Here is a 14,099-nt window from a genome sequence, read left to right on the forward strand (position 1 = left end):
TTAGTCACACACTGAACACTTCCCCAGAGGGACCAGGTTAGTTGCCTGGGTTAGTTGCAGCTGAGAGAAGACGAATTCAAGGCTTCAACTAACAGACTCCCTCAAGGGGAGACAAGGACCGCTCCTCCCCAGAACCTGCATGTTACGAGTTCGGGACCGAACGAGTGAGTGAACCCACTTGCAGGAGCGAACAAAGCCAAGTCGTAATCCGAAAGCAAACCGTAATCGTAGGAACGAGCCGAGAGTCCAGGGGAAGCAAGATATCCGAAAGGGAACGTGTACCGAAGCCGAAGAGTAATCCGAAGTCGTAGTCCGTAGAGCAATCCGAGAATCCAGGGGTAGCCAGTAATCCAAAACAGAGCGAAAGTACGATCCGAAAAGCCGAAGTCCAAAGGGAAAAACCGTAAGCCGAAATCCAAGACAAACACAGAGTAGAAGAAGCGCAACCAGGAAGCTCGATAGGGAAAACCAATACTGAGCAACGAGGTAGGGAAGGACAGGTGTTTAAGTAGGATGAGACGGGGGTGTGGTGGTTAATGGGAAAACTGATAGGTGAACTGATAGATAGGGGCTACGCCTACTTCTGCCTCCTCCGTTGCCGGGAGGCAGGGTTCGTAACACTGCACTGTTACACCAGAAATCCACATCTTCATGGAGATTTTAAATGTGTGATACAGCAGAGTCCAACAGCCTGTGACTGACAAAATAGCACTTGCTGGCTTCAAAACTGCAATATTTAAACATCCCTCTTTATTATTAATGAAGGATCATGAATAATTAATTTCTGATTCATTAACTTGGTTAATTCGTTGATTCATTAACAGGTCATTGCTGATTCCTGCAGACAATCCTGGTTTGCTGTGTAAAGGGTTAAAACCCATTTGAGTCTTTCTGGCTTTGTCTTTTCCTTCTGTCTGGGGACAGAGAAAATATCCTCTGTCAGAAAATGAGTGAGAAACAGAGAAAATATCGATTTTGTTTGTGTGAAAAGGTTTTTGTGTGTTGGTTATTTTCTCTCATGTTGTGAATAAAACTCCACTGAGTCTCTCTTACAGCTGCTTTGTGTGACTCTCACTTGTGCCTGTAAACACTCTTATTCCTGACACCTCTATCTAGAGAGTATCACACCCCTGTCTCTGTGATTCTCTTTGGCTTTGACAAGGATTTCAGCACAGAAATACAACGCAACTGCTAGAGCACTGATGAAGCAGTCAGACCTCCTCTCTGGAGCCCTGGAACAGTGGGACCCAGGACTGGGAATCAGGATTTGGTGCTGTGTGTGAAAGTCAGCGTCGTATTAATCCAGCACACCGGTGAGACAGGGTGGCTCTGATTGAGCTGTGCTGGCAGTGTCACTGTTACGGTTTCCAAATTATTAGAAACCACTAAAGAACTTAAACAGACCCTGCGCAGCACAGCGGAAGCCTTTAAAGGGCAAGAACCAAAACAACAGTCTGAACATACATTTGAATACAAAGTTTTTATAACAAACCCATGGGAAATTACAATATAACATTGTCTATAACACAGTCTAAGGTCATGGATATCAGGCGAACAGGATATCAGGATTTACAAGTTGAAATACAGGCATAAGACAAAACACTGGGTCCCTCCAAACCAGACTTGTGCGATTACGATGTAATCCAAATACAGAGTCCCAAATTCCAAGCTTCTCCATTCGAAGGCACCTGTCACCAGGAACCGGATACAAGGCCATTCACACTGGGAAAACCAGGACCCAGAAAACCAAGAACTTCGCAACCCAGGAACATGGAATAGGATTCATGAAGACATCTGAACCAGGAAAAACCAGGAGTCTATGCCGAAGATCCAGAACTAAGAAACCGAAAGCTTAAGTGCTGGAGCAGGTCCGGCTGTACAAGCTGACACTGGAGATCTGACAATGCTGAGCCCCGAATACAGGGTTAATCAACCTTATATACAAGGAAGCAACCAGTAAACCGATTCTGACTGGCCACCGCATAATCAGCACCACTCAGAGTGTTCTGACAATTAGCGCTTCTTGACAGTCACAGCCCCTGTTTCACCCTGATTCACTCCTGCTTCTCTCTTGAGCTCCACTCCTTCTCCACATTCCTAACAGCCTGTGATGAGATCTCAACATCTGCCTCTTGTAGTTGGTCTGGCTGCCTCAGTGTGGAGAGAGATCTCTTCCCTGTTTCCCTCTGAAGAGCTGTTTTTTACCATCTTGTGTTTCTGTCTCAAACTCCTGAGTCTGTCTCTCCTTCATCTTGACAGATCTCTCTGACAGCTGACGGCAAAAACTGTGTGTTTTAGAAGCTCCAGACAGACATGAGGCTGTCATGTTAATCAGATCAGACAGGGTTGGTGATGACAAGCATGGGTCATCCCAGGGATGCGCTGTCTAGAAAAGACTGAAACACTGAACGATTTTATTTGGATTCAGGTCAGGGTGTAAATTAACAAGGGACTCAGTGAATGAGGTCTGGACTGTGCAGGAAGGTCACTGTGTATCCAGAGATGCTACAAAACAACAGGTTTCCAGCCCTGTGATTCACATTCACTCCTTTTCTGGGGGATCGAAGGACAATTACTACAGTTTACTTATTAATGTGACAGAAGGAGCAGCTGGAACCAGAGCACCACAAACTTGGGATGCAGTGATTCAGTGTGAGCTGACAGCAATCTGATTGGTGAGAAAAGGACACACAGGCAGAACAGACTAATCCCTGAGCAGACCTCCACTACAGTCCCAGCCCCACAGCCCAGTAAGATACAGCCTGGTACTTATGATTGAAGATAAGAGGACAGTCAGACAGGCAGTGTGAAAACAGTCATTAAGGAGGGGGTCTCCTTTTATACCCCAGTTGTGCCCAGATGAGGGAATTTACAATTATTATCATCACCGCCGTCTACATCCCCCGATGTAGAGGTACTGTACTGCAATAAACAAATAGGAATCTGCAAATCCCGACGTTGTCACGATCATCATCCCTCCTCTAGAGGGTGCTCCTACCATTTTTTGTTGTGTTCCCAGCTTTATTTGCCCCAGCTATGTCCTTCCCCTTTTCCCTATTGAGCCTGGCATCTCCATAGTTCTAGGCTCAGCTTTGGAAGACCCTACCACCAGGCACAGAAATGGCCCAAGGGCAAAGGCTTCACCACGGCCCCCTGACCTACTGAGTCCGTGGCTCGGAGTGCTTTATCCCATCAAACTTTTAATTATCTGTGTTCCTAGTTCCCTGTTCCAGAGTTCATCTTGGATGGATCTCCTGGCACTTGGACCTTGGACTGCGCCCTGATTTTCCCTATTGGACTTCCTTTGGACTCGTTCGTCTGCGCTCCCCCCATGCAGCAGTTCACTGCTGTCATTACCCCCAGTGTTTCTACCCGACCCGATCCTGCTGTGTCTTCCCTGATGTCCTCCTCAAGTCACTACCGGATTATACCATCTCGTATAGGGTCTTTAAACAACGCATTTTCACGGGAGTCAGAACCGGCTTCCCTGACAGACACAGCCTTTATCATCGTGGGTGACTTTAATCATACAAATCTCAACTCCGGTCTCCCGAAATACCATGTCTCCTTCCTAACGAGAGGAGAAAACACCCTGGACCACGTTTACAATATGATTCAGAATGCTTACAAGGCCGTACCCCTCCCCCACTGTGGAAACTCAGACCACTTCACTCTGTTTCTCCTCCCGGCATACAGACAGCTGCACAGGCGAGTGAAACCAGCCGTCAGGATGGTGAGTCTGGCATGAAGGATCTGAATCAGTCCTGCAGGACTGTTTTTAATGCACTGACTGTGATGTGTTTAAAGTGACAGTCATCCAGGATCAATCTAAAGAAGAGTATTGCAAAAACACACTCAAACGGGAATTAGAGGGACACTTCACCACTAATGACCCACGGTGCATGTGGCAAGATATACAGGCCCTCGCAAACTACAAAAGGAAGAATATCTGTGCACCTGCGCATGATGCCTCCCTGCCTAACAAGCTCAACACCTTTCATGCTCAGTTTAAAGCGAGCAACACAGAACCAGTCAACAGAGCTGCAACCTCCGCAGCTGACCAGGTGCTCTCGCTGTCTGCAGATGAGGTGAGGAGATCTCTGCTAAAAGTGAACACACGCAAGGCTGCAGGATCTGACAGCATACCCAGTCACGTCCTCAGAGCCGGCACCAATCAACTGGCAGGTGTATTCACAAACATTTTCAACATGTCCCTGCCCCAAGCTGTAGTCGCCACTTGCTTCAAGACAACCAACATCATCTACTGCCCAGTGGCACTAACCCCTGTTGTCATGAAGTGCTTTAAGAGGCTGGTCATGGGGCACATTGAGGACACAATTCCAGACACAGTGGACCTATTCCAATTTGCCTACCAGCCCACCAGATCCACAGATGATGCAATGTCCATTGCCATACACTCTGCTGATAAAAAGAACACATACGCAAAACTACTATTCATCGACTTCAGCTCAGCTTTTAACACTATCATTCTAGAGAAACTAGTCATGAAACTCAGTGCACTGGGTCTTGACACCACCCTCTGCAACTGGATTCTGGACTTCCTGACAGGCAGACCTTAGGCTGGCAGGCTTGGAAACCACACCTCCGGCACACTAACTCTGAACACTGGGGTCCCCCAGGGGTGTGTGCTTAGTCCATTGCTCTACTCCCTCTACACCCACGACTGTAAGGCCAAACAACACCAACTTCATCATCAAGATTGCCGATGACACCACAGTTGTAGGTCTGATCACAGACAATGATGAGAGGGCCTACAGGGAGGAGGTCAATCTCCTTTCAACATGGTGTGATGACAACAACCTCACCCTCAATGTAAGCAAAACCAAGGAGCTGATCATTGATTTCAGGAAACTGCAAACCGGACATGCCCCTATCCACATCAACAGGACTGAAGTGGAAAGGGTCAGTAACTTTAAATTCCTTGGCGTCCATATCACCGCGGACCTCACATGGTCTCTCAACACCACCTGTCTGATCAAGAAAGCACAACAGCGCCTGTACTTCGTAATACGGTTGAAGAAGGCTAAGATATGTCCCCAGATCCTCACTAGCTTTTACAGATGCACTACAGAAAGCACACTGACAGCCTGCATCACAGTGTGGTATGGCAACTGCAGTGCTGCTGACCGCAAAGCCCTACAGTGGGTGGTGAAAACTGCCCAGTCCATCACTGGGGTTGCCCTCCCATCTATCCAGGACATTTATGACAGATGGTGCTTGAGGAAAGCTCTAAGCATCATCAAAGACCCCCACAGACCCCAGCTACAGACTGTATGACCCTCTACCATCTGGAAAATGGTACTGGAGCATTCGGGCCTGGACTACCAGACTCAGAGATAGTTTTTACCCCCGTACTATCAAACTATTAAACTCCCAGCCTCTCTCACTCTCACCTCACCTCTCACGTATGATCTGAACCTCACAGTCCCTTCTTTCTTACCAAAAACCCAAACACACATTGAAAATCTACCTCTACCTTACATGTCAAAAGCTCACTCCCCATAATTTCTATCCCTTTATTTCATTCTGTTGATGCATATTTTTGTACATAACCTGTTACGTTTTTGTTGTTTTGCACATTGCCTGTTGTTGTTTTTGCACATTGCCTGTTGTTGTTTTTGCACATTGCCTGTTGCTGTTTTTGCACATCGTCTGTTGTTGTTTGTTGCACACTGCCTGTTGTCTCTGTCTTTCTTTTGTTATACAATTGTATTGTTGTGGTTGTTTTTTTTTTCTTGTACTACTTATGTCCGAGAGCTATCTAAATAGCATTTTGTTATACCAGATACCTGTATATGAGTATAATGACAATAAACTTGAACAATAAACTTGAGTTTTTGCCCATTTCATCTCAGACACATTGCGCACACTACATGTTACTACCTAACCAAAGGCGTAAGAGTTATCGCTGGTATCTGTTGAGTCCCCCTTTATTAGGAGGTTTGTTAATACATGATAAAGCTGTCTTTGGTTTAAAGGGGGACTACAATGCTAGTTTCTGGCTTAGAGAGAATCAGCATCGACAACCACAGTGAAAGCAAAATGTACACAGTAACTTGGAAAACCTCCCATTTACATTCCAAAGCAGACTGAATCATCAGGTCTGCGCAGTGCCGTGTTCTGCGATTCAGAACAAGGCAACAAAACTCTTTTCTGGACACTCCACTCAGAGCTCTTCACAAGTCATGGGGATCCCACTACCGTCACCAGTGTGCAGCCCCCTGGATGATGCTCCAGTCTGCTCCAGCACACAGCAGCTTTCAGAGTGATGAAGCCAGTTCAGAGATGGGGATTATTAGGAGGCCATGATTGGTAAGGGCCAATGGGAAATTTGGCCAGGACACCGGGGTTACACCCCTACTCTTCTCGAGAAATGCCCTGGGATTTTTAATGAGCACAGAGAGTCAGGACCTTGGTTTTATGTCTCTTCGGAAGGATGCCACCTGTTTACAGTATAGTGTCCTCGTCGCTATACTGGGGCATTAGGACCCACATGGACCGCAGGGTGAGCGCCCCCTGCTGGCCCCACTAACACCTCTTCCAGCAGCAACCTTAGTTTTTCCCAGGAGGTCTCCCATCCAGGTACTGACCAGTGGGGCTGCCAGTGGTGAGCTACAGAGTGATATGGCTGCTGGCATAATACTTAATGATCCTTTGATAATTCAGTATCAGAATTAATCCCATAGTTGCCAAGCGATGATCTGCTCCCTACAAATGTCAAATGAAAACCCCCGTCTTCCTTCTTTCAGGTTAGCTTTCAAACAGACTAAGGTCCTGGAGCCCCCGTGAGTATTCAAATCCTCATATTTCTCATGTTGGGTCTGACTGCCTTGCTGTTAACATGGTCAAACTGAAGCGTTTCTTTTTTTACTAGATGTTTTCGACAGGCCTTAAATGTAATAAATTTGATAAGTGAAGGAAATGTATTTACACTTTCTGTTGGCTTTGCCTGGAAATAAAGACAACGCGTCTGAGCTGCTGCCCTCTGCTGGCTGGTCTGTGTCATAACACTGTCACCCCCAGGGTTTCAATCCCTGCAATCATAAGTAAAAATAAGGCGCCAGCCGGAATTGGGGTCTCCAGAGTTCCTGATCGCCTCTCTTGTGTCCCAGGAGGAGAGACGTGCTGACCGTCACCCCCTGGCTGGCTCCCATCGTCTGAGATGGGACCTTTGACCCCTTGATCATCGACAGGATCTACAAGCCCCTCAATGTCACCATAGCAACCACAGTCTTCACGGTTGGCAAGTAAGACATGTTTATCACAAAGAGTACTTAACAAAAATATATCTTCTCTATCCGTGCCTTCTTTTAGAATGTGCTCTCCTACACTCTGGGAGGAGGCACTGTTCCAGATCCCCTGTATCAAGACTAAGAGAGCATTAACTTTCTTTCTAACTAAAAGCATTCTATTGTTGAACACTAAAATAAAAAGAGGCAGGCCTCTTATTACTACTGTTGTTTTTAGACTCTTTACAAGCTAATTGTTTGATTCAAATCTAATGCCAGCAGCCATATCACTTTGCAGCTCACCACTGGCAGCCCCCACTGGAGCTCAGCAGGTGTGAGCCTGGTCAGTACCCGGAGGGGAGACTCCTGGGAAAGCTGAGGCTGCTGCTGGGAGAGATGTTAGTGGGGCCAGCGGGGGGCGCTCAAACTGCGGTCTGTGTGGGTCCTAATGCCCCAGTATAGTGATGGGGACACTGGACTGTAAACAGGTGCTGTCCTTTGGATGAGATGTAAAACCGAGGTCCTGACTCTCTGTGGTCTTTAAAAATCCTAGGGTGTTTCTCGAAAAGAGTAGGGGTGTAACCCCGGTGTCCTGGCCAAATTTCCCATTGGCCCTTACCAATCATGCCCTCCTAATAATCCCCATCAATGAACTGGCTTCATCACTCTGCTCTCCTCCCCACTGAGAGCTGGTGTGTGGGGAGCATTCTGGCGCACTATGGCTGCTGTTACATCATCCAGGTGGGGGCTGCACATTGGTGGTGAAGTGGGATTCCCCATTACTTGTGAAGAGTTATGGAGTGTCCAGAAAAGCACTATATAAGTGTAAGCAATTATTATTATTATTATTATTATTATTATTATTATTATTATTATTAATGGTACTGGAGTTCTGATTGAGCAGTGCAATTGAATGTTTTGTATTATGTTATTGCAGTGTTCTTGTACCGCATTATTATTGTCGAAAATGTTATGTGTTCATGAGCTTTTGATGTGCAAGACAAGTTCCCTCAAGGGCAAAAGAGGTCGATCCAATTTACTTCTGGATTCCTGGCTGAGGGGTAGACCATTTTAGCAAATCACAAACTCAAGCTGGCAGATTTAACTGGCTATGGGGGGGGGCTAAACTCTTAATGTTGATTTTTTAATACATTTCACTTCATATAGGCCAGCTTTTGAAAATGCCTGGAAAAAGGAGTCGGCAGAAAAAATCTTTAGCAGGGCTGAAATTTAGGATCCGCTATTGAAAAGGCCCTGGAAAGGGAAAATATGTCTTCCGAGGGGTAGAGAAAAAAGAGTGGAGTGTCCAGGCAAGCAGAGGGAATATGGCAGGGTGCACCCTGGATGGGACGCCAGTCCATCTCATGGCAAATGCATAGACAGACGCGCGCACACACACACTCAAAGCAGGGACAATTTTCCCCAGACGCCAATTTACCCACCAGCACGTCAGTCTTTGGACTGTTGGAGGAAGCCGGAACACCCGGAGGAAACCCACTCTAACCCAGGGTGACATCATGCGAAATAGCACCCCAGGGCCCCATCACTGCGAGGAAGCAAAGACTAACCACCATGCCCCCTCCATTCCTGAACCATTCCCCCTCTTTTCCCAGGTACATGCGGTTCCTGAAGGGGTTCCTTGAGTCGGCGGAGAAACACTTCCTGGTGGGGTTCCGGTTGAACTACTATGTCTTCAGGGACCATCCGGGCGAGGTGCCAAAGGTGTCCCTGGCCCCCGGGAGGAACCTCACCGCCATCCAGGTGCCCAAGTTCGACTGCTGGCAGGAGATCTCTCTGCGGCGGATGGAGATCATCCGGGAGACCATCGAGGAGCGGATCCGCCGGGAGGCCCGGTATATTTACTGCCTGGACGTGGACATGCGCTTCCAGAACCGCGTGGGCGCGGAGGTGCTGGGCGGGCTGGTGGCTGCCATGCACGCCTGGTTCTATTATAGTCACCGGGACCAGTTCCCCTACGAGCGCCGGCCGGCCTCCGCCGCCCACGTCCCCTTCAACCGGGGCGACTTCTACTACCCGGCGGCCGTGTTTGGGAGTCTCGTCGACAACGTGTACCGGCTGGTCAAGACCTGCAAGGAAAACCTGCTGGTGGACAAGAGGAGCAACGTCGAGGCGGCCTGGCAGGAGGAGAGCCACCTGAACCAGTACCTGATCCGCAACAAGCCCACCAAGTTGCTGTCCTCCGAGTACATGTGGGACGACCAGAAGCAGCGTGTGAATGAGGTCAGGGTCATCCGCTTCTCCACTGTCCGGAAGAACCTCGCCGAAGTCCGGGATAATTAGACAGTTGCGGCGGATCCTCCCGGTTGTGCACTTGAGCCGCCAGTACTGACCGAAAGTGAGGCGTGACGGGCATATCCTGTCACAGGTTATGATGCATTTTCCCGAAGACGATTTGTCACGTTAGCGGTTCGGATGGGTTAAGGCAACCGTCCGCATCCAACCGATTCGTCCGGAGGCGGCTTTCCGTCTTGGGTTTGAATCTGTTTACGGGAACATACCACAGTGGCTTAACCAACCTCTGACCCCCCCCCCACTCCTCCCAACTGTCAACAGCAGCCGGTTCAACCTTACAGGAACACACACACGTTTTAATCTCATTCCATCCTTCCATTTTCCGACCCCTTTATCCGATTCAGGGTCGAAAAACCAGGGATATCTCCTGGAATGGACATGCGTTCTGTGCGAGGAGAGACATGTGGGCCGCGTAATTTGTCACTATATTTTGTCATACAGTTCAAGAGCTTTTTAAATAAAAACTCCCTATTTGCAATATAACACAAGGTCCTGGTGACAGTTTCTGTTTATGGGATCTGCAGTGATCTGCTGCATATTTGCAAGATGCTGATATAGGCTGCACATGCACTCTTAAAACAAAGGGGAGCTGCACGGCTATTTTTATAGTTTTGGGTTAGAGAGAATCGCCATTGATGAGCGCACTTCAAACCACAATAAAAGTAAAATGTACACAGTAACTTGTAAAACCTCCAATTTGCATCACAAAATAGATTCAGTGAGGCAACAAGACTTGGGCTGAGGTGAAGCGGCCTTTATTACACTGTAAACAAGCAGGCTTGCGGATACATGTCTTTTGATCTAACAGAAATATTCCTGTCAACCTCCAGGCTGTTGTGCTGATACGTGGAGCTTACTTGTTAACTCTGCATGCAGGTCGTGTTTTCTGCAGTGAAATGTCTGCTGCACCACCTGCGCTTGTTCACTCGTCCATCGCATTACATCAGTCATCACAGTGATCTCGTGAGCAGGAAGGGCTACATCACAACATGCTTTTTGTGGGAACTCTTGCCCTCGCCTGTGGAGAGACGAGGGATTTGCAACAACACAGTGCTTTACGGCACTTCACAAAGCTTATGATTTTGTGCTTAATTCAGACTTTTTCCAATTTTTCTAAATTGTCCATGGATTTATTTTGTTACTGGGGCTTAATCACTGGTATGAGAAATTGGGACTGCCGGACCCACATGAAGACACATCACAATTGTTGAAACGTTTCTACATTTTCTTGTGCTTGTGTTGGTACATGTAAGACAATAGGGGGTTTGGGGGTAACGCCTAAAACGGTGGCGGGGGCAGCTGATTTGCCCCCCCCCCCCAAATCTGGCTACATCCCCCAACTGTGTTAACTTTGTCCGTACTTTGGAGAATCTTCCCTCGTAGTTTTCAGAGTTTTCGGTGCTCAAAAAAAGGCTCACAGCCTGAGTGTAAGGCGTTTGCAGCTCTCTTGAAGACTGATTCCAGTGCCGATCTGTACTATAAGATGGCAACCGGGGATTGTGCTATCGCACCAGAAGTAACGCGTCGCATAATGACAACGTAATGTACGTGATCAAGAAAGGAACAATTTCAGGGGAACCCAAGATTTTTTTATCGCCAATAACTTATTTTTAAGAAATCGCACTTTTCTTTGGTGGGCTTAGTCTTTTATGCTCAGGATCTAACCCTGTGGTGATCACGGGACAAGCAGGACAAATAGCAGGGTCACTGCCGTGATTTGCAAAGTAAATAGCAGGGTTTATGGCCACGATCCTGCACCTTCAACCTAGGTTGTTTAGAGTTTTTGCATGCTGGTACTAAATGCCATTACAAAAGGGGACCCACTGAGGTTGAAGCTGTTTTTGAAAAGACGAGTATTTGCTGGCTAAACAAGACACTTGCAGACACATGGGAAGTGGTACTGAAGTAAATAGATTAGAATATATATGGGAAAAGCTGCCAGCAGAGATGAAACTATGTTGTGTTAAGATTGTATCGCACAGTTGGAGTAGGAGGATCTCATTTAGAATAGTGCATATAATGTTGGTGCCTCTTCTTCTCAATTTAGGGTAGTTTCCACTTGTGGTTGGAGTTTTATGGTTCATTCCGAAGAAATCAGATGGGTTGACTTTGATCTATGTTCAAGACTCAAGAGATTCTGTCAGTGTAGAACACTACCCTTCAGACTAAAGATACTCAGCTCCTTCAGACCTGTCAGTGTGGGACATTCCCTTCAGACTAAAGACTTCTTTCAGCCTGTCAGTGTACCTTTGATGGACAGGGTGCCAGTCCGTCAAAGGATGCTAACCACTATACCAGAACTGTGCCACTTCTGAACAGTGTAAACTAATTTTCTGAAATAATCTGCTGAAACTTTGTTGTGCCACCTTCTTTGTTGACAGTGTTTTGTCTTTGTCGTATTGGTTTTGCTGGACCTTGGCCGTAAAAAAACAAATTTATCCCCCCACCCCAATAGATATAAATCCAAACCTGATTTGCCAGGGATTAAAATTTAAATGAGCCCAAAGTAAAGCAGAGAGACTGATTTGCCTAGGCACCTGGCACGGGGTGGGGGGAGGAGTCCGATTTGAATATTGTCCCTGCAGAGAATCAATTAGATAGGGCCTAGCTAAGCCCAAATGGTTTCCATGGGGACCGCAGCTAGGTGATCCGAGGGCTGTACAGGCCTGGTAACAGTCCGCGTCTACGCAGCATCCCGGGACGTCGGAGACACTCCCCGAATCCAGAGGGGAGAAGAAGGGGGTGGTGACTAAATTAGAGGGGAAAAAAATATCGAGGAGCAAATTTTCAGAAAAAGTGCAAAGTTTCAGAAACGCTGTGTAATGAGTGACCTATTAGGAAATCCCGATGTTACTGTTTCGAGGTGTGGAGGAAGATTTTGAGGATTATAGGGAAATTTCAGGACATTTTAAAGATTATCAATGTCCAAACCTGCGAGAAATGTAAGCTTTGTTCGTTTGAGAGTCTGGGAACTTTTAAGCGGGTAGGTTTTTTTTTAAGTACCAAGCGAACCGACAGGGCTCAAAAAGAGCGTTTATTTCACTGTAAGCCAGCAATGTGACCTGTTTTGAAGAGGGAGTGGTTGGTTGCTTTATTAGAATAAGTGGCGACTCCAAAGCCAGGCTCTGCCTTAAGTGAAACTGTACAGGTCAAGCGATGTTGACCCAGGGAGAACCTGATGAGAAAGATGAAAAACGATCAGCTTCTCCTTTATTTTCATGACATCACCTTGCTTTAAGTAACTGCTTATCCAGTTAAAAACAAATCGGTGTCTCTGTGGCTAAGGCTCTGTGCCTGTGGCTGGAAGGGTTTGCCGGTTCAAGTCCCGCGGCTGGCAGAGGAATCCTACTCTGTTGGGCCCCTGAGCAAGACCCTGAACCCCAGCTGCTCCAGGGGTGTCGTATAAATGGCTGACCCTGCGCTCTGACCCCCAGCTTCTCTCTCCCTGCCTGTGTATCTCATGGAGAGCAAGCTGGGGTCTGTGAAAAGACAAATTCCTAATGCAAGAAATTGAATATGGCTAATAAAAGTGATCTGATCTTACCAATTCAAGGTCACAGGACCTATTCTGGCAAGCAAAGGGCACTAGGCGGGCTACACTCTGGACAGGACGCCACTCCATCCCAGGTCTTGGTAAATTGATCATGTATTATGTCTTTATTATGTATGTGTTGTGTTTGTCCGGCAAAGCCAAGTTCCCATCTGGGCCACTAAAGGCTGGAACCTAATTGGAAACTACATCTAAATGAAAATCGAAGAAATCTGAAAGGAGCTCTTAAGTGTTTCTCTGATTGCAGATTCGCCGACCCACAGTGATGGCTAAGAAGATATGCCTCACCTTAATCATCTCAGGTTAGTGAGTCCTTTTTTCATTTGTGTGGACTAACCCCGAACCTCTGTTTGGAAAGATGATGTTGCTTTACTGCACAGTATTCAAGTTCAAGTTCAAGTTCATTGTCACTATACTCATATACAGGTATATGGTATAACGGAATGCTATTTAGCGAGCTCTCAGACGATACGTAGTACAAAAAAACAACAAATCAATTGTATAATAAAAGAAAGACAGAGACAACAGGCAGTGTGCAAAAACAACAACAGGCAGTGTGCAAAACAACAAAAGGTAACAGGTAATGTGCAAAACAACATCAGATGTTCAAAAACATGCATCAACAGAATGAAATAAAAGGATAGAAATGATGGGGAGTGAGCTTTTTGACATGTAAGGTAGAGATAGATTTCAATGTGTGTTTGAGTTTTTGGTAAGAAAGAAGGCACTGTGAGGTTCAGATCATAGGTGAGAGGTGAGGTGAGAGTGAGAGAGGCTGGGAGTTTAATAGTTTGATAGTGCAGGGGTAAAAACTGTTTCTGAGTCTGGTAGCCTGGGGCCGAATGCTCCGGTACAGTTTTCCAGATGGTAGAGGGTCATACAGTCTGTAGCTGGGGTCTGTGGGGGTCTTTGATGATGCTTAGAGCATTCCTCAAGCACCGTCTGTCATAAATGTCCTGGATAGATGGGAGGGCAACCACAGTATG

The 14,099-nt window shown here is 46.8% G+C and overlaps 1 protein-coding gene and 1 pseudogene across 2 annotated transcripts in view; both read left to right on the top strand.

Moving 5' to 3' along the window:
- Positions 1–14,099, top strand: part of LOC148668159 (uncharacterized) — a 204,585-nt gene that overhangs the window by 33,326 nt on the left and 157,160 nt on the right. The gene's annotated exons all lie outside the window — the stretch shown is intronic.
- LOC148668162 (globoside alpha-1,3-N-acetylgalactosaminyltransferase 1-like) lies at positions 3,611–9,551 on the top strand (annotated as a pseudogene).

Source organism: Lepisosteus platostomus, chromosome 5 (genome assembly GCF_059453375.1).
Source record: "Lepisosteus platostomus isolate fLepPlt1 chromosome 5, fLepPlt1.hap1, whole genome shotgun sequence".
Taxonomy (NCBI): domain Eukaryota; kingdom Metazoa; phylum Chordata; class Actinopteri; order Semionotiformes; family Lepisosteidae; genus Lepisosteus; species Lepisosteus platostomus.